The following is a 19380-nucleotide window of genomic DNA, read 5'->3' as shown; positions in this document are numbered from 1 at the left end:
TAGCCTATGGAGTCCTATAAAGACATTACCCCTGATAGGCTGTATGATGTCATAAAAACTGGTGAGACATAAACTACTATTTAACTTTTCCAATTTTAATCCTCCTTGTTAACTGGTAGGTTCTGTAGGAATATCTGTTTGACTGTGACATTATTCTCATTGTATTGTGTTCATTCAATTTTGGTTTTAAAACACAAAATGCAGTCACTAGATAGCAAATCCTTCATGAAAGATAATAGTCTTAGAATTATTTTTGCCTCCACAAATTATTTTTTTTACTCCTGGTTTGTAGTTTGCAATGACTGCCTCCAATTTACTGGCATCTGCTCTGTGTCATTCTGCCATTAAATTAATATCAGCATCTAAGAATCCTTTTACAGATATCACCCCGGTAGGCCATATGATATTGTAACTAGTTATATTAGAACTACCACAAGTATAGTATTTAACTTTTTCAGCTTTAATCCTCCTTAGAACTTATGTTCAAGAAACAAAAGATAAGAATTTGGTATAATGCAGTCTTTTCTTGAATGTAAGGTAGCTGTCATTGCATTCTGTCTATCCAGTTATACTTTTTAAATAGATGGTGTAGTGTCCAGATGTAATACTATCCCCTTCATGAACAATAATAGACATAGTTGTATATGTATTTCCTGAAATAGATATTTGTCCTGCCTAAAAATTTGTAATTTCTGTTTCTAGTTTACTCACATCTTCTATGCATTACTATAGAATAAGGTACTTGCCACTTCTTCACATATGTAAAGTTGACGGAAGATCTGATTGATACTTTCTGCACGTATTGTTCTGTATAGCCTCTTTAAGCAACATGTCAAAATTGACAGTTTTGAAATCCTGTAGCATTAAGAGAACACATCACTCTGAATCTGTTTATGTAGTTGATGTAAAAGAACAATTTTCACACTCATGGTTCCATGATGAAACTTATGGCCTGATTTAGATGTTGGAAGAGATAACACTCTGTCACAAATGTGACGGATATCCCATCCACCGTTTTACGATCTTCACATGATATAATGGGACCGTTATATTGAGGATGGGATATCAGGCCCTAAGTCCAAATAAGTCATCCATAGATACTTCCTCTTGTTCTAAAATTCCAATATCACCATTAGAAATTCCTTTGCATCTTCTTGTCTGTTTCAGGTAAACTGTAGGGATCCAGTGGATATATCTACAAGGTCTTGAATATGTGATGCACAGTGTGTTTTACTTCTATTATTGCAGAGAAGTTGAAACAAGGCAAATAGTGCAGAGCACAATCTCTTCTCTTTTTCTGTCCAAATGCATGAACAACATGAGGTAATGTAAACAGTGCATCGAGAAACACATTTGCATAGGAGTTGACACCAGAGGGGTTTGACAACTGGTAACCAACAAAATTTCTAGCATTGCCAGTTTTTTTCTTACAAGTTCTTTGTTGTCTTTCTTTCCCTTCTTTTGAACAACATCAGTACAGTCCCTTGAAAGTTTTCACTTCAGGCAGATGGTTGGTTTTTCATAAACTGGATAGTGTCCTAATGGAAGAACTTAGGCACCTATCAATCACTTGTAATCTTTCACACAACTTGGATCAGCCTGTTTTTACTGTCAACAAACTCAACAAGCTACAAACTGGACAATGTTCTAACTCGTGACAAGGCTACATATGACATACCTTCCTTAAACACAGTAGTACCAATATTAATGACAACTACATCTACATTTAAACCTTGGCATTTATGAATAGTCACAACATATGCTGGTGAAACTGGTAACTGCTTCCTCTGCACATGCAAGTCTTAAAGCAAAAAACGTGCAACAGACCTCCCAATCTATTTTACACCATCAACCTGATCAAATTGAATCTCTAGGTGTTTAACTTCATTCCTATTAGGAAAGGATATTTTAAAAAAATGCTTTACCCATAGCACCATTAACTAATCCTTTCCCAACATTTACATTTTTGCCACAAAATTACTTTACAGTTCTTGCAAACATGTGAACACTTTTCTAATCGCACAGTTCTTGAAACAGATTTTCCAATGTATCCAATTTATCCGGGTGCTCCATTTTTTCAAGTGCTGCAAGTTGCAAAATGTATTTTTCTCTAATGTTAGTAATTCTTTGCTAAAACAGGAGCATTAGGAAGATAATGGATTTTGGGGGTGATTCTAACCCTGACGGGCGGCGGAGGCCGCCCGCCAGAGTTCCCCCCTCCAGAACACCGCTCCGCAGTCATAAGACCGCTGCGGTGATTCTGGGTTTTCCACTGGGCTGGCGGGCGACCGCCAAAAGGGCGCCCGCCAGCCCAGTGGAAAACAACCTTCCCACGAGGACGCCGGCTCAGAATTGAGCCGGCGGAGTGGGAAGGTGCGACGGGTGCAGTTGCAGTACCCATGCCATTGGAATACATTGGCTTGTTTTATTAGAAATAGATCAAAAGCATCACCAATAACTTCTTTAGAATGCAGTAGATTGATACTATAGTGTTAATATATTTCTTCTGATTTGGTTCTATCCACTTTTTCAATCCGTACACTTGATGGTAACATTTCATCCTCCATACAACTGCCACCTCCACCAACATCAACATTTTATAGTAGATATTATTTGATTTCAGGTGTTGTGTAGTTTGTTTAACTTCATTAACATCCTCTAGCTCTTGCCAGATTTTTACAAGAATGATAAGTGGTTCATCAAGATATCTCTCTACACCCACAGTTTCAATAATCTATTTAAAATCTTAAGGTAAGTAGACAGCTCTTCCTTTAAGCCCTTTCTGTAGCTCTGTCGGTGGTAGTTTCTCAGTCTTTGGATCCATACAAACTATTGCTTGAAAAGGGTGCATCTATTGTATGAAAATTGATTCATAAATATTTAATTCTTGAAGTTCTTGTGGAATTGATACCAATTCAAACTTGTTATATTTTGCTCTGGCCAGCATTTTGCTATCCATAGCAGTACTTACATATATTATGACTTGTTGACAAATCAAAGTGTTCCTCCACAATTAAATAGACAGCAAATTCTTGCCACTTACCTCTGTTCTCATGTTAAATTTTTAAGAATAAAACAACATTGCGAGTTTGGCTTTTGTAGTGAGTGTGACAACAACAAATGCCAACACAGTTAGGTTTCTCTGAAGAAACTGTGTTAAACTTTGCAATCTCTTGTGCAAAGTTATCAATACTAATACCCGTGTCCTGTTTTCCACACCTGCACATACCAACTCCTCATTCTCCTTACAGTCATGTTCAGGACCTAACAAACTAAATTGAACATGTTCACAAACATTTTCCACCTCGGTTAGTGTAGCATAGAATAGAGCTCAATTCATTTCTCCTAAACATAAGGCAGGAATTTTCACAAAGTAAAGTTTATTCATTAAAGTTTGCATTTTAGAGTTATAAACTGCCAACAGTCTGAAGTGATGAAGGGTTTTTGTGCACACATTTTTAGATAGACACCATGGTGAATGCCCTTGTAAATTAGTATACTTCCTTAATTTGCATTGATCTAACTCGTGCAACATTCTAATTTTCTGTGTCAGACTGCTGAATGGAAATTCACATAGGAAAGTTCTCACTATATTAATTGATTCCTGATGAACACTACAAATATTACTACAGTTCCATTTGTATACAGAGGCCTATGTCTTCCTTGTACCTCTTCAGCTATCACTTCCTCTACATTTCTTGGAACCATCTTCTATTCTGCAGTGGGAGTGCCATCTTTCACCTCATAACATTGACCAGCTGTTTCAACTGCATGTACTAATGTGTTCTCTCGGACATCAATGACTATTTTAGTGGATATATAGGAGACTAAATGGATGTGTGAATACATTTCTTAGTGTCTTTCTCAGTGTGTCAGTTACTGTCTAGTTATACCACTTTTGGGTTCATAACCACTTTCTGATATTATAACTGGGTGTAGAATTGCAGCAATTATTCAGCAGTAACATGCACTGTAAGTCTGCCACTTTGGAATTATAGATGGTTTATGAGTTACTGTATAGATGAGTGACTAGGCATATTAGTACCTATGTATATATTTAAGTGATTGCATAAGTGCCTCTGTGGCTGTGTCACTGGATTTGTAAGTAACTATGTCAGTAAATGACTACCTGTCATAGTAAAATCTATAGGTCATGTAATGGATATGTAAAAGCCTCTATGTATAGTTTTTTAGTAGCTTTGTTAGCATATACGTGTAGCTTTGTTAGTGAGTCTTGGCATTTGGTGGTATCAAAGAGTAACTTAAGGAAGTGTGTTAGGTATTCTCTGGTTATAGTAATATGCTGATAAAACTCACTTCTCTATAACTGAATCTAGCTGTATAAATACCTACTTGAGTTTCTCACTTGGTAGAAAGTATGTATTAATCCCTTATTTACTCATATTTTTCATCTACATCTACTTCCATAACACATCCATTTTTAGTAACTTGATAAAAAAGTGTTGATGCTCTTAAAATGTTTTTTTCCTCCTTTGCTGGTCACTGTACTTTTTCTTACTATCATCATGTGCTCTACCCTTTAGCTTCCCTTTTACTCTTCTGTACATGCTAGAAACTTTCAACCACCTTATGCACATCCATTTTTGCAAACAATTTTTTGTCAGTATCAGTTAGCACCCCTTCTCACTGAAAATGTGGAATATCAATCATAAGACTGGTGTATCACTCTCATACAAGGGAAGCATTAACGGCAACCTTTTCAACTTTGCTTCCAGGGTTACTCATGTAGAGAACAAATCACAACCTTCCTCTTATATTTGACTTTTCTTATACTACCTCTGAATGATCAGTCATTTTTAACCCTTTATGAGACTCCTCTAAAGTAGCCCAATTTAGTAGGGTTTTTGGCAGATCTCTGGATCCGTTGCAGTGCTCAGGGCACCCCCGTGTAAATTTCCTGCAGACCTAAACAGGAGCATGAAAACCCATTTCACAAATCTACTGATAAAGAATCTCATTTATACTCTATTTGGTGTAATTAACTAAATTTGAACCCTAACATTCCTTATTGATCCTTTCCTTTAATACCACTCTCACATCATGGTACATACTAGTCTTTTTTGTTCTCTTCCACCATGCTATTGTAGCTGCATTACCACAATGACCAAGTTTGAAACATTATCTACTAGCAGCAGGTCAAAAGTTCAGCACACATTCTAAGAGCAGCATACAAACTTTTAAACCAACTGTAACAGGTGTGTTTGAGTGTTTGGAATTATAAGCATATCCCAAACACCATTGTTTTTTTCTTATTTCTCCAAAGCCAATGGCACATGTACTTATTCTTATCTCAAAATCACTACCTACTTTTAGCAACCAACATATGTACATCATCCAATCAAAAATGACCCTTCATATTTTAGATTCTATCCTCCATTTTAACTGCCTTTGATTTTAAATCTGACTCTTTCTCCTGAAACCTTCACCTGCCAGCTACTCCAGCTCCCCTGCAAAATGCTGAGAGTATAGATTGTGGGTCATAGTTTTATGTTTTGGGCCAATGAGAGGACTAGAAAGAGTGGCATTCACAGGGACCTTGGTTTACCTAATATGATTTTTACTTGTATTGGCCAGAGAGGGCTAAAGTGGCATTGTTTACTGCCTTTGGTTCAACGCGTTATGGATTGCCGACATCCAGAACCCATGATTGTGCACTATTGTAGCAATGACCTAGGCACAATTACTGGGGTAGGACTGGAAATGCTGATGAAAGATATAATTCTGATGAAAAGTATAATTAATGACACTTTCCCCATATACTGCCTTAGTGTTCTCTAACATTTGCTAAAGACAGAAGTAAAAGTGGTCAACTGAATTCTGTCCACAGACTCAGGAGACACATATATAAACCTGTTCCTGCATTCCTCAGAGATAAGAACATGGGCTCTATATACCACAAAAATGTATGCTTTGATGTGGATGGAATATACAGAAATGATGGAGTTCATTTCACAGAGGGTGTTCCTCCAAAACTTGAAAGACTGAATCCTGTTTTATGTGCAGTTATCCTTTTCACTAAATTTGTACGTCTGTCAGTGGGTCAGTGAATGGATGTGTGAGTGTCTGAGTGGGTCTGTCAGTATGTGAGTATGCCTGAGTGGGTCTATGTGTGGGTGTATGAGTGTCTGAGTAGGTCTTTGAGTGGTAGCGTGATTGTCTCTGAGGAATTGTGAGTGAGTGTGTGAATGCCTCTATTGGTCTGTGATTGAGTGTCTCTGTGGGTCTGTGAATGGGTGTGAGAGTGTGTGAGTGTCTATGTGGGACAGCGAGTGGGTGTGAGAGTGTCTCTGTAGGTCTGAGAGTGGGTGTGAAAGGGTCAGTGTGGGTCTGTTAGTGACACTGTGAGTGCCTGTGTAGGTCTGTGATTGGGTGGATAATACCTGAGTAGGTCTGTCAATGGGTGTGTGAGTGTGTCTCTGGCTCTGTGAGTGAGTGCGTGTGAGTTTCTGCGTGGGTCTGCAAGTGGGTGTGTGAGTGTCTGTGTGGGACTGTGAGTGGTTGTGTGAGAGTCTGTGTGGGTCTGTGAATGGATTTGTGAGTGTCAGAGTACGTCTGTGAGTGGGTGTGTGAGTGTCTGTGTGGGTCTGTGGTCTGTGATTGGGTGTGACAGTGTCCCAGTGGGTCTGTGAGTAGGTGTGTGAGTGTCTGTGTGGGTCTCTGAGGGTGTGTTTGTGTCTGTATGGGTCTATGAGTAGGCATGTGAATATATATATATATATATATATATATATTTTTTTCTTAGTTCACGGTGGGATCTGTTGAACCATTGTAGATTTACAACGGGGGCCATGCTGAGCCCCATGGTGGATCTGGGGATCTCAGACACGGAAAAAAAAACATTTGTAGGCAATTTTTTGCCCATCATAACTACTTTTGGCAGCTATGTAACACAAACTTGGGGTCATGGGACCCCTACCCTGAACCCTACATGTAAATTGCAGCCTACATTTCAAGTCCCGGAGAATGTTTCCCAATACATACAATGGCAGCCACGATTTGTTTTCTCAGGTTGCGGCCAGACAATCAGGGCCTTACTATGGCACACAGTGGATCCATGAGGATCTGCATCCCAGGATATCTATATTTAAATTTCCTTTAATATTTCAAAAACTACTGAATGGATTTATACCAATTAACAAAAAGGGCTCTTTCTTGACCAAGAGCTATCTTTTTTGCCAAATTTGGAGTAATACCAACCAGCGGTTTCCGCTGTAGTTGGGATCAAAATCCCTGTAGGAAATTTCATGGGGAAAATGCGCTTTGAGACCCCCTTTTTCTCAGCCACTGCTTGATGGATTACCACAAAATGTTCCATACAGCAGCTGAGCTGACTGTCATACTAGTTTTGAATATTTTGTGAAAATTAGTCAAGCAATACCAAAGCCATTGGCAAAAAAAATTATTTTCCTGTGGAAACTAGGTCCTAACTGTACTTATTGGCGATCACCAGTAGGTTATATATATATATATATATATATATATATATATATATATATAATTAGGACCATGTTTCCATAGAAAAAACATGTTTTAACTTGCCTATATCTTTGGCACCATTTGATAAATCTTCATGAAATTTAAAGTGTCACTGTGATTCTTGTTGCACACAGAAAGTTTGGGGCTGATCCACCAAGCGGGGGCTGAGAAAAAAGGGGCTAAAAAAAACATAGCATTTTCCATATTAATTCCCATAGGATCCTTTAGATACAGCTACAGGCCGAACCACTTGACGGAATTACACCAAATTTGGCAGAAAGCTAGCTGTCAGTACGCCAATTATGCTTTCTCTTATTTGCTGTAAATCTGTTCAGTAGTTTTTGAGAAATGTAGGGAAATCCAAATGTGTACATCTCTGGCCGTGAAGTATTTGCAAATAAAAACAAACTTATGCAGGTGAATGCACAGCTTTGATTAGCTGGCAACATTTCAAACCAGGAAGCCAAGTCCCAGAAAAAAGGTTAAAAAAGGAAAAGGTCCAGGGTGAAGTCACCCTGACCCCTTTGCTCTGGTGCTTAAAAAATCACCTTTTTAATTATATTTGTAAATTAATGGAAAACATTATTTTTTTTTTAATCAAGGGTGGGCTCCTGTACTTGTTTTTTTTATAAGACTCCTGGTGGGCCAGGTACCACGGGCATTAAACCTTTTGTGTGTGTGGGGGGGTTCCTGCCCCCCCACTGCCCTGTGGACTGACACATCCCCAGGGCTTTCATTTAAAAAGATGTAGGGGGCTGTTGCCCCCCCCCCACTGCTCTGGAGACCACCACCTCCCAGGGCTTTCATTTTATAAAATGGGGGATGCCCATGGCCCCTGCTGCCCTGGGCACAGCCACCTCCCAAGGGCTTTCATTTTTAAAATTACCGGGGGCCTGGGGGCCCCCTGCTGCCCTGGAGACTGCCACCTCCCCAGGGCTTTTATTATGATTTATGTGAGGGGGGCCTGCAGCCCCTCCGCTGCCCTGGGGAATGCCACCTCCCCAGGGCAGTGTTAATCATACCTGCAAGGTTGGGTGCTTATAGGAGGTTGGCCCGGCTCTGTGGCCAACTGCCACCATGCACGGCCAAAGGCCATGTGTAGTGGTTGTTGGATTCATGAATAGCAATGAAAATTACATTATGTTAAAAAAAAAAACATAGACATTCACTGAAAAAGACAGATGTTACAGGGACGTTATAGTTAGGTTCTGAATTTACTCATACAAAATCATAGAAATTGAGCAGATATAGTTAGCGTTCTTTCAAGTAACTAAAACTTGCACCCTAAGCTAAGTATAACTCGTGCTTTTGCCATGCACAGTTAATTATCCACATATTATCTCATTGATGACATATGCTATGCCATCTTTCATTTCCTCAGTACAACATTTGCAATAACATTATTTATGAGACAACTGTGCATGGTGAGATAGCTAGTTATAATTACAGAGTTTTAGTTCACTTGAAAGAACGCTAATTATAACTGCTGAATTTCTATAATTTTATTGGAGTAAATTTAGAACCTAACTATAACGCCTCTGTAACCTCTTTTTAAAAAAAAAAAATGTTTTACACTTTATATTCGACACTTTGGCTCAAGAAAGGTTCCCAATACAGCAAGAAAAGGAAGTAAATCGCAGAGGTCGAGGAGGAATAGGTGGTTACAAAGAGGATGAGGGAGAGAATCCAGCAACAGCCCAGTGGGAGTTCAAACAAATGCAATATGGATTAAAATGATGGATCCAATTTTAGTAGTGAATGTTTCTTTGGCTGGGTCTGAAATGAAACTTCTCTCTTTGGGAGTGTCCTTCTATCCTACAGTTATGTATCTTATACAGAGAGTAGGATAGTTTTATACTATTTTGTAAGAAAATTAAAACTGAATAAATGGCATTAGACTAAAAGAGGTAATCACACTGTGGAAGATATAAGTCAACCTTCTGCTCTGACAATTAGTGACATTTATGTACTCCATACCTTATGTGAGTTAGATGAAGCAAGTGAGGCCATTTGTGATCCGTATTTAATTATGTTGTATGTGGATATTGAAATTGGTTTAAGATGTCCTAACAATTTGAAACCAAAAACAGTTTTTTTTGCCACCAGTAGTGAATAATGTGATTAATGTTTTTGAAGAGGAATAATAAAGAATCTGAAAAAATTGAGAGACACTGGGAGGTTTAGATGGAATAAGTGGGAAGACAGACACAGAGAGACTATTGTTTACCTAAAAACAAAATAGGGAGATAATAATACAAACATCTGATAAAGGAGGAAATGTCATTTGGCCATGTGATATGTAGTTACAGGAAGGATACAGACAACTGTATGATGCTAAGAATTATGAAAAATAGAATAGGGAAATGGTATTCAGAACTAGCCAGATGTTTAATGATAGGTTACTGGATTGGAAAAAGCAGGATTTATTTGAATGGGAAGAATACAAGTTCTTGAAATGTGAACTCCCTAAGCTACCTGTGTTTTATTTTTTTTCCCAAATTGCATAAAAATGCAGTGTCTCCCCAGGGTAGACTCTTTGTGTCATCACAAGGTAGTCTCTTAGAGAATACCTTTATGTATGTGGACTTTTTTATAAGTCCCTTTGTTGAAGCCTTACCATTTTAAACCAGGATACTGGTGATTTTATAAAACTCATCAATGATATTTCATGGGAGGGGAATTACCTATCAATGTGTTTGGATGTGAACAATCTATATACATGTATACCACATGATTTGGGGTTAAAAACAGTACAACATTTCTCAGAGACAGGTCTTTGTCATATTTGTTACATACAGAAATGCTTTTATACATGATTGGTACATGTTTAACTAAAAAAATGTCATCTTTAACAAGGAAATCTTTTGTCAAACCCGGGGGACTATGATAAGCACTTGCTTCGCCCCCAGTTCTGTAAAGTTATACCTTGGCTGGAGAGAGGAGCAAGTTTTCGTGAACATCGGCCTCATGGAGGAGCACGTAGTCCTCTGGGTTTGTTATATTGATGACATTTTTTGCAGTTGAAATGGGAACTATATTGTTAAGATCTTGAATGAGAATGATTTAAATCAGAATTTCTCCTGCCAGTTGAGTGCCAAAGTTATTGAATTTTTAGATGTGCAATTTATGGTTGAGAATGGTAGATTAGGAAGTAGGCTGTATAGAAAGGAAACAGCTGGCTGTAGTCTATTTCATGTAAGTAGCTCTCATATAATAATTCTAATTATCAGTATCTCTAAGGGAGAACTGCTAAAGGCAAGACCAAACTGTAGCTCTGATGAGGTTTTTGATGCTGAGGTGGAAATTATGACCCTACGGTTTGTCGAAAGAGGATATCAAATGACTGATAGCACTTGAAAGAGTTAAACTGTTAAGGTGAGGGAATCTGTTGGTATCCAGGAAAAAAAAACTAGATGATAGTAGTTCAATAAGGTTTGTTACCTCATTTAACACTCAAGCAGGGGAAGTGAGATAGATCTTGCGGAAGTACAGGTCGATACTTAAAACTGATGATACATTTTCCCAAACTCTATCTGATCACCCTATGATTACTTATAAAAAAGTCCCTCTTTAAAGAACATGTTGAGTCAGAGTTTGGTCCCGCAACCAACTAAGAGAACACTACAGGGATTTTACATGTGTGGGAAATGTAAGACTGTAAAAACACATATAAAGTGGAATTTCCTACCACGTCTAGAGCTTTCCATATTACGAAGCACTTGACATGCAGTTCTGATTGCAGTGTATATGTCCTGAGATGCCTTTCTAACAAATATTACATAGGGAGTACCATACATATGGCAAAAAAAGAATACTGGAACACATAAGGGCTATGTTGCATGAGAAGACATAACAGGTAGCCAGGCATTTTGAACAATTTCATGATAAAACGATGGAAAAGATACAGTTTATGGTGCTAGACAGAATCCCACTGAGCAAAAGGGGAGGCAACAGAACTTTGGAATTGAGAAAACTGGAGTCTAAGAATCTGTTTGGGTAAAATACATTATACCCAGTGGGGTTAAACCTCAATGGTGAATTGGAAGTACATCTGGGTGACTGTTATAGTAAAGTAAATATAACAATTGGGTGAAGGAGTTGGGGCATTGATGTTGGCTGCTAACGTCTTTCATATGGATTGGAAGTTTTTAATGTGTAAATGGTTTCAATCTGGGTGTGGATTTCATTTTTATTTTTTAGAATGTGATGGAAGGCCAGCAGTTCCAGCTAAGTGAGGAATAGGCAGCAGAGATGAAATTGAGATCTGCCCTGCAAAGGAGCTATTGTTTCCTTTAAAGGCTGGGTCCTTATAGGACTGCACTGCTAATTACTCTAGATATTACAGCACTATTAAAAATATAAATGAAACATTTGCAATCAAATTATTGAAGACAAATCTGTGCATGGGGTTACAAGTTATAGTAACGTTAGGGTGCAAATTACTTGAAATAACTTTAACTATAACTGCTGAATCTCTATGATTTTGTGTGACAACAGGAATAACAGGAAGTCAGAGGCACAGTTTCTTTAAACCATGTTTTAAACTTAAATTACCTTATCTGTTATCATACTACTTAAAAACAAAAATAGAAAAAAATAAAAACATTATTTATTCACTGAGACCCACAGCCTCAACATCGAGCAGGTGGATCAGGTCCTGTTCCTGGCCATGGACATCCATGGACATCCGCCCAGCAGTGTGTCAGCTGCTGCTGGGTGCAAGTGATTCTGGTGCTGCAGCTCACACACCACTGCACTCGCCCTCACAGTAGCTGACACTCCTGCAGGGCATAGCACTTGCTGGGCCAGTGGCATGCAGTTTAGATGCAGGGGAGGTGGTGCTTCACCCAAAAAATAAGGACTGCCACCTCTGCCTCACTAGAGATGAGATGGGACCACAACCCTGCCCTTTTGCAGTGCCTGCATGGGGTGCGGGTAGTGCTCGTGCTGCCTGCTTCTGCCATCGACTCAAGGAGTAAGGAACTAAGGAAGAAGTGGAAATAGAGTGAAACACAGGAGGAGGATAGACAGAAGGTATGCCAGGAAAAGAATAAGGATTAAATCAAGTACAAAAAAGCTGCCAAAACATAAACTAAACACAAAACAATTCACAGAGACAATTACACAATAACAGACTAAGGCCCTCATTACAACCCTGGCGGTCGGTGTTAAAGCAGCGGTAAAACCGCCAACAGGACGGCGGAAACAAAAATGGAATCACGACCATGGCGGAAACCGGCAACATAGACAGCCACTTTAACACTCCGACTGCCGCGGCGGTACAAACAAACACCGCGGCGGTAACCGCCAACAGACAGGCGGAAGACAATGTACAGCCCACAGTATTACAACAGGCCACTCCTCCACCTTTTCCGGGGCGGTTTCACCGCAAACAAAAACATGGCGGAAACAGGACTTGGAAGGGAAAACGCTCACCTCTACACTACCACGAGGAGCCAGGACACCATAGAGCCAGAACTCAATATTCTACCTGCCTTTGTCTTCCTGCTCCTCTACCAGGAGCATGAACGCCAGCGGCGAAGACCACAGTGAGTACTGCACCTACGACACAGGGGAGGGAAAAGAGAGTGACACACACACGCAACAAGAAACACCCCCACGCAACCCTCACCCACTACAACACACACACTAATACATGTTGATACATTACAGTTACACAACCCAACCCCCCCGGAAGAAGGCAAAGACAAAAGGAAATGATTTAACGATTGTAATCAATTAAAATCCAGCACTCAAAAATATATATACAATTTATGTCCCCTCAGGGGGAAGGGAAGGAGGGCCACCTCAGCCGGATGAGTGCACGACGCCAGCTCCACGAGGGGGCTCCATGCCCATTGATGTATCCTGGGGAGTGCAAAGCCACAGTCTCTCAAGTCTTCAGTGGGTGGTTTGCCCACTGCTTCATCCTGGGGAATGCAAAGCCACAGTCTCTCAAGTCTTCAGTGGGTGGGTTGCCCACTGCTTCATCCTGGGGAGTGCAAAGTCACAGTCTCTCAAGTTTCTCTAGTGGGTGGTTTGCCCACTGCTTTATCCTGGGGAGTGCAAAGCCACAGTCTCTCAAGTCTCTCAAGTGGGTGGTTTGCCCACTGCTTTATCCTAGGGAGTGCAAAGCCACAGTCTCTCAAGTCTCTCCAGTGAGTGGTTTGCCCACTGCTTTATCCTGGGGAGTGCACAGCCACGGTTTCTCAAGTCTCTCCAGTGGGTGGTTTGCCCACTGCTTTATCCTGGGGAGTGCAAAGCCACAGTCTCTCAAGTCTCTCAAGTGGGTGGTTTGCCCACTGCTTTATCCTAGGGAGTGCAAAGCCACAGTCTCTCAAGTCTCTCCAGTGAGTGGTTTGCCCACTGCTTTATCCTGGGGAGTGCACAGCCACGGTTTCTCAAGTCTCTCCAGTGGGTGGTTTGCCCACTGCTTTATCCTGGGGAGTGCAAAGCCACAGTCTCTCAAGTCTCTCAAGTGGGTGGTTTGCCCACTGCTTTATCCTGGGGAGTGCAAAGCCACAGTCTCTCAAGTTTCTCCAGTGGGTGGTTTGCCCACTGCTTTATCCTGGGGAGTGCAAAGCCACAGTCTCTCATCCTGCCAAGGACTGAGGTAGTGGATGTGATACTCCACTGGTTCTGGAGGGGGCTTTGTGCCCAGAGTGCTTCATCCTGCCAAGAACTGAGGTAGTGGATGTATCTCTCCACTGGTTCTGGAAGGGGCTTTGTGCCCAGAGTGCTTCATCCTGCCAAGGATTGAGGAAGTGGATGTGATACTCCACTGGTTCTGGAGGGGCCTCTGTGCCCAGAGTGCTTCATCCTGCCAAGGACTGAGGTAGTGGATGTATCTCTCCACTGGTTCTGGAGGGGGCTGTGTGCCCAGAGTGCTTCCTCCTGCCAAGGACTGAGGTAGTGGATGTACCTCTCCACTGGTTCTGGAGGGGGATTTGTGCCCAGAGTGCTTCATCCTGCCAAGGACTGAGGTAGTGGATGTGACACTCCACTGACGGTGGTGAAACATGCAAGCTGCCCAGGCTCCTGGAACTGACCACCAGCCTTGTACGACTGACAACTGGGGATGGCAGCCATGTCTGCAGTGGTGCCACTGGCTCAGGATGTTGCGGGGCCTCTGGCGGGGCTGGCGGCGGGGTCAGTGACAGCGGTGCTGGTGGTGGGCTCACTGACTGCAGTGCTGGCTGCGGTGTCAGTAGCAGTGGTGCTAGTGGCAGGCTCACTGACTGCAGTGCTGCTGAAGGGCACAGTGTCTGCGGTGCTGGGTTCAGTGTCTGTGGTGCTGGCGGCGGTGTATGTGGCGGTCGTGCAGGTGGCGATGCCGGTGGCGGTCTTGTCCGTCGTGCAGGTTGGCGTCGACGTGAACCTGCCTTTGATTTTCAGGCCCTTCCCCACCTTGGATGGTGGCGCAGCTGTCTTGCCACTTTCAACTTTTGTCTTGCCTGAGCCCATGGTGGCAGGTGTTTTCACCTTCTCCCTCCAGGATGTGGGCAACTTTTTCAGTTTTGGAAGTGGCGGAATGTCCTTGCCCTCGCTCCTTGGGACACTGGCAGCCCTGGTGCTTGGCGCACTCCAAAGTTTGCCCGGTGATGTGGTGGCTGACGTGCTGGGTTGGGACCTGGAAAGGCGTTCCCTAGGGGACTGATGTGGGGGGAGGTGTAGGGAAGAGGTCAACACTTGATAGGAAAAGCTTTTTAGACACACTGGGACGGGTAGATGGAAGGGGGTTGGGAGTGGAGGAAGAGGTACTGGTTGTAGGAGGTGTTCGTTTGGTGACTTTGGGTGAAGGTGCATGGGCTGTAGGGTGTTGTGAGGTGGATGGCTGTTGGGTGGGTGTGTGACTGCGTTTGTGTACTTTGGGAGGAGGGCTCACAGACACACTGGTAGAGGACACAGGGGATGTGTGAATGGTAGTGGGGGTGGGGACTGCACGTGAGCGGTATGTGGTGATGGGCGTGCTGGTGATGGTGGTAGTGGCTGAGGATGTAGTGCATGCAGGTGTGAGTGGAGACGTGACAGGAAGGGAGGAGGGAGACGTGGAGGATGGGGACACAGCGTCGGCAGTGGGTGTTGCTATTTGTGCATGGGTATGATGCTTGTGTGAGTGCCTGTGGATGTGTGGTGCTTATGTTTGCCTGAGCCACCCTTGTGTGTTGATGTGTGTGCATGCTGGTCTGATGGTGTGCTTAGGATAGGCTGAGGTACAGGGGATTGGGTCTGGGTGGAGGAAGTTGGAGGGTGGAGGCTGGACACAGGGACAATGGCTGCCATCAGTGCAGAGGCCAGAGCCTGAAATGCTCTCTGTTGGGCTGCCTGGCCAGAATGAATGCCCTCCAGGTATGCATTTGTTTGTTGCAGCAGCCTCTCTACACCCTGGATGGCATACAGAATGGTAGACTGCCCAACAGTGAGGGATCACAGGAGGTCAATGGCCTCCTCGCTGAGGGCAGCAGGGCTGACTGGGGCAGGGCCTGAGGTGCCTGGGGCGAAGGAGATGCCCACCCTCCTGGGTGAGCGGCCATGGGACACACGCTGAGGGGCTGCTGGGAGGGCAGTGCTGGTGGGGGGGGTGGCTGCTGTACCTGTAGATGCGGTGGGCAGAGAGGGGCCTGCCACCGCAAGGGAACTCCCATCAGAGGAGGAGTCAGTGTCACTGGTCTCTGCTCCTGTCCCCGCCGTGGAGCTCCCCTCGCCCTCCGTCCCACTGGTGAATTCAGACTCCGTTGTCTCGCCCTCCAGGACCATGTGGGATGCAGCTCCCTCCTACTCCGGTGGCACTGCTCCTCCGCCTAATGATGCTAATGCACACAAGAACAGGGAGACCACAAAAAGAGGGGGGGAGAAAGAAGAAAGACATCTTCAATGCATGCAATACCGCTACAGTAGGTGGACACTACAGACACAGCAGCCCTCTGCACTACTCCATGCACTTAGAGTTCCCTAATTAATCACAGGGACATTGGGTACAAGGCCTATGCCCGATTGCTACACACATGGAAGTCACAGGAGCCTGACTAGGTGAAGATGCCTTTTACCACTGTTGGGGTTGGTGTGCCACATAGCCTGCCTCACAAAGGGTCCTTGCCTACAAAGCTCGCATTGGCCTAGGGAAACCCACTGCCCACCTCCCACAATCAGACACCTCGTAATGCGCGCAGTCAGATGGATGTGACAGTACTCACCCCCTTGTGGCTGCTGTGATGCCCTCAAGCGCCCATCCAACTCTGGATAAGCCACCGCCAGGATCCGGAACAACAGGGGGTTCATGGTGCGATGGGCACCCCTCCCACGTTGGGAGGCCATCCCCAGCTGGGCCTCCGCCGTCTTCTTGCTCCAGCAGCGACTGTCCTCCTATCTTTTACGACAGTGGGTGCTCCGTCTGTGGTGGACCCCCCTGGTCCCGACGTCCTTGGCGATGGCACACCAAATATCCTTCTTCTGGTGGGCGCTGACCTAGAGGAATAGTACATGGGAAAAAGAAAAACTTTAACCGTCCGGACCGTCACAGTCATTGTCCCATGTTCCCACCCTTGCCCTGACTCACATACACTCACCATCCACTCATGCAGGCATCAGTCCCCCCCGTATCTTCCATCCACACCACTCCAAACAGGCATTGCCCATACAGCATGCTCACAGTGTGCTCACCTGTTTGTCTGGAGGACCGTAGAGTAGCGTGTACTGGGGGATGACCCGATCCACTAACTTCTCCAACTCCTCCGAAGTGAAGGCAGGGGCCCTTTCCCCAGACACATGAGCCATCGTCGCTTCCAGACACAGGTCACAGCAGCACTTGCAGTGTAGGTCCTCTCCTGTCGAAGGTCAGGTATCAAGTGAGTGAATCGACAGAAAATGGCAGTCACGTCCGCTGCGGTGCGTACCATCACCGCCGGCGTACATCGTCATTGGCTCCTGGGACCCATAGGGCCCAATTTTAACCAATGCAGGATTGCGCTGTGGTCTTCGACCGCCTACCGCAACAGTGTACAATGCCAGTGCAGTTACCTCATATCCCCTTGTCCCACATTACAGGTCAGGCAGCCGCCATTTCAGGGGTCCAGATGGCCTTATTTTTAAATGCGTCACACATATCTAGGCCTTGCATACACACAGAGACAGGCACATAGCGGATTGACAAATGTGTGCAATAAATTATTTTTTTACTACCTCAGTGTTGGCTGACTCTGTGCTCGCTGTTCTCGTCCATAGGGCACGTCCGCTGGGGCAGGTGAGGAGATGGCGGCATCCTCCGGTGTACAGACCGCTGGTGGACCTGTCGACAATGGAAGAGAGACATGTAATAGTCAACTACAGACTTGATCATCCCACAATCCAGGAACTGTGTGGCCAGTTGGAGCCAGACCTGATTTCAGCTATCTGCCATCCCACAGGAATCCCCCCTCTAGTGCAGGTCCTGTCAGTACTCCATTTTCGGGCAAGTGGGTCTTTTCAAACAACAGTGGGCATTGCATCAGGGATGTCCCAGCCTATGTTCTCAAACGTGTTGTCCAGCATGTTGTCTGCCCTGCTGAAACACATGCGCAGCTACATCATTTTCCCTCAGGTGGAGGATGTGCCCACAGTGAAAGGTGACTTCTATGCCCTGGGACATATCCCCAACATCATAGGTGCCATTGATGGGACACATGTGGCCTTGGTACCCCCCACAGGAGTGAACAGGTGTACAGAAACAGGAAGAGCTACCATTCAATGAATGTGCAGATGGTGTGTTTGGCCTAACAGTACATCTCCCATGTGAACGCCAAGCTTCCTGGCTCAGTGCATGACGCTTACATTCTGGGGAATAGCAGCATCCCTTATGTGATGGGGCAACTCCAGAGGCACCATGTGTGGCTAATAGGTGAGGACAAGGACCCTATACCCTGTGTATAGTTGTCTGGGTCTGGGCTTGTCCCTACGGGTTAGTGTGTGTCTAACAGTTGTCCCTCGACATTTGCAGGTGACTCTGGCTACCCCAACCAGTCATGGCTACTGACCCCAGTGAGAAATCCCAGGACAAGGGCAGAGGAACGCTACAATGAGGCACATGGGCGAACTAGGAGGGTTATAGAGAGGACTTTCGGCCTGCTGAAGGCCAGGTTCCGGTGCCTCCATATGACAGGTGGTTCCCACTACTACTCACCAAAGAAGGTGTGCCGGATCATCGTGGCCTGCTGTAAGCTGCACAACTTGGCTTTGTGACGACAGGTGCCTTTTCTGCAGGAGGATGGTCCAGAAGGAGGTCTTGTGGTACCTGTGGAGCCTGTGGACAGTGAAGAAAAGGAGGCACAAGAAGAGGATATCGACAATAGAAACAACGTGATCCAAGAATACTTCCAGTGAGACATAGGTAAGAAGACACCACTGCCTCCTACATCTCATACAATTGTTAGACCTATCATATGTCTGTCACTTTCACCCAGTATATGGACCCTGACCTGTCACTTTGCCTTTCCGTTTCACAGATGTGGGTCCCACTGTGTGACCTCTGCTATGTTACCTCATGGACTAGAGCTGTGTGACATAGGTATGTTGACAATACAATGGACATTGCTATTTTCCTCAGTTATTGCAAATACACATTTGTGAAAGCACAGACTGACTCCAGTTTGTTTTGTGATTCAAGGGTGTTTATTTAAGTGCAAATTAGTGGAGGGGGTCGAAAAATGGTCAGGGGTGATGGTGGAGGAATGTCCATGGCAGAGTCCACTTATTTGTCTCACAGGTGCATTGTCCAAAGGGGCATAGGAAGTGGATCTAGGGCAGTTTAAGGAAGGACAGGGTGACAAAGTGGGACAGAAGGATGACATTCAGGGTGGTCTAATTTGTTGGCGGGGTCTTGGCATTGTTCTCTGTCTTTGTCCTGGATCT

Source organism: Pleurodeles waltl, chromosome 2_1, assembly GCF_031143425.1.
Source record: "Pleurodeles waltl isolate 20211129_DDA chromosome 2_1, aPleWal1.hap1.20221129, whole genome shotgun sequence".
NCBI lineage: Eukaryota > Metazoa > Chordata > Amphibia > Caudata > Salamandridae > Pleurodeles > Pleurodeles waltl.
The sequence above is the reverse complement of the archived record's forward strand: the minus strand, read 5'-3'. Positions refer to the sequence as shown.